Genomic DNA, 2500 nt, shown 5'->3' on the forward strand with positions numbered 1-2500 from the left:
AGGACAACCCCAAGCAAAAATTCATTTGAAGCCAACCCATCGTCGCCCACAACTAGTGGGTGAATGGTGTGCTTCCCGGGGTTGGCATAGACATTCCCTCGCATGCAAAAGATTGTCGATGCGAAAGATTATCTATGCCAACCCCGGGAAGCACACCATTCACACACTCCCGACCGGTGTGGTGTGGCGGTGATTGGATAGTTACGGATTGAGCACTTGCCAAGGATCAAAATGTGTCATTTAGAAGAAACATTTTCAAAAAGTTTTTAAAATCTTGTGGGTTTGCAACTCATAAGAGCGTCACTTTCAACGTCCCTGGTATTGGATTGAGTTTCTAAAAACAACCGTGCACACCGAGGTTAAACTTTACCGGCTCCACTCCGACTCGCCGCTCGCCCACAATTTGTTTGCAACGAAACATTTGTTTTTAATTTTGTTGGTTTGAAATTGTTTTGAAAAGGTTCTTTAAATCTAGTGGGTTTGCAACTCATAAGAGCGTCACTTTCAACGTCCCCGGCATTGGATTGAGTTTCTAAAAACAACCGTGCACACCGAGGTTAAACTTTACCGGCTCCACTCCGACTCGCCGCTCGCCCACTAGTCCGAAGGCAACAAAACATTTGTTTTTCATTTTGATGAAAATTTCTGTTTTTAAATCTTGTTGGTTTGAAATTGTTTTGAAAAGGTTCTTTAAATCTTGCGGGTTTGCAACTCATAAGAGCGTCACTTTCAACGTCCCCGGCATTGGATTGAGTTTCTAAAAACAACCGTGCACACCGAGGTTAAACTTTACCGGCTCCACTCCGACTCGCCGCTCGCCCACAAATCCGAAGGCAACAAAACATTTGTTTTTAATTTTGATGAAATTTTTTGAAAACATTGGCTTGGCAAGCCCCAATCCGCGACTATCCACCCACCGCCACCCCACACGAGTGGTTGTTGTTGCGAAATGAGGTTGTGGTCGACATGCCCGTGCATTTGAGAAGGAGTTCCTAGCACTCCATGCTCTCCCATGCCAAAAAAAAGCCTAGACAACCCCATTTCGCAACTTTCCACGCCTTTTTTTTCCTCCCTCACCCATGGCGGCGGCGTGGTGGCGGCGGCCGGATTCCGGCCACCACCGCCATGGGTGGCAGCCCCCCGACCCCGACACCAAACCCATAATACCGAGGCAACATATCGAGGCAACATGACATGGGTGTGGCGTGGGGGAAGGGGGCTGCAGCTAGGAAGGCATGGGCTGCCATGCATATGCAGGCAACACACACCCCCCTATATAGCATTTTATGCATTTAGCCCTTTGACAGGAAGAGACATCACCTATGCGCGAGGAGTCATAATGGGCTCTAAATAATTCAATACAAGGTATTTGGACGTGATTTTTTGCAGGGATACTAAGAAACATGCAATCTATGATGGGAAAAAGTTTCATAAATTTTTGAAGTCGGGAAGTATTTTTTATTATTTTTAGAAGTCGTAAAATTGAAAAAATCATTAAAACAAATCCGGGAGGAATTTTTTAGTTTTGTAAGTTGGAGAAGGTCCTAAAAATCATAGACTACTTATGGGGAGCTTATTGTGCGAGGAAATTTCAATAAAAACGGGGTTTGACAAGATTTGAAAAATTCTGTCGACATTTGAAAAAACCTGGAACCATGCTGCCGGCATGCTGCGCACATGCTGCGCGCAGGCTGCGCGCATGCTGCGCGCAGACTGCGCGCATGCCATGGCAGGACAAGTTTCGCTAGCCTCACTGTCGACAGATGCGCAAGCTGCGCGCACGCTGCGCACAGGCTGCGCGCATGCTGCGCACAGACTGCGCGCACGCTGCGCGCATGCCATGGCAGGACAAGTTTCGCTAGCCTCACTGTCGACAGATGCGCAAGCTGCGCGCAAGCTCCGCGCACGCTGCGCACAGCCTGTGCGCATGTTGTGCGCATGCTGCGCGCAGGCTGCGCGCAGGCGCCGCGCATGCCATGGCAGGACAAGTTTCGCTAGCCTCACTGTCGACAGATGCGCAAGCTGCGCGCACGCTGCGCACAGGCTGCGCACAGCGCATGCCATGGCAGGACAAGTTCGCTAGCCTCACTGTCGACAGATGCGCAAGCTGCGCGCACAGGCTGCGCGCACGCCATGGCAGGACAAGTTTCGCTAGCCTCACTGTCGACAGAATCAGCACGCTGCGCGCAAGCTGCGCGCACGCTGCCGGCATGGTGCGCGCACGCTGCCGGCATGCTGTGCGCACGCTGCCGGCATGCTGTGCGCACGCTGCGCGCGCGCATGGCAGGACAAGTTTCGAAAATTTCTGTCGACAGTCTCAGCAGCGCGCACGCTGCCGACATGCTGTGCGCACGCTGCGCACAGGCTGCCGGCATGCTGCGCGCAGCCCATGGCAGGACAAGGTCCGAAAAATTCTGTCGACATTTTTACGCCGTGGTAGGCTTCCGCTTCGCGTCACTTTGTCGACATTCAAGCCTACCATTTGTATTGAATTTTTCAA

This window comes from Prunus avium, unplaced genomic scaffold, assembly GCF_965620075.1.
Source record: "Prunus avium unplaced genomic scaffold, drPruAviu1.hap1.1 HAP1_SCAFFOLD_62, whole genome shotgun sequence".
NCBI classification, from domain to species: Eukaryota; Viridiplantae; Streptophyta; class Magnoliopsida; order Rosales; family Rosaceae; genus Prunus; species Prunus avium.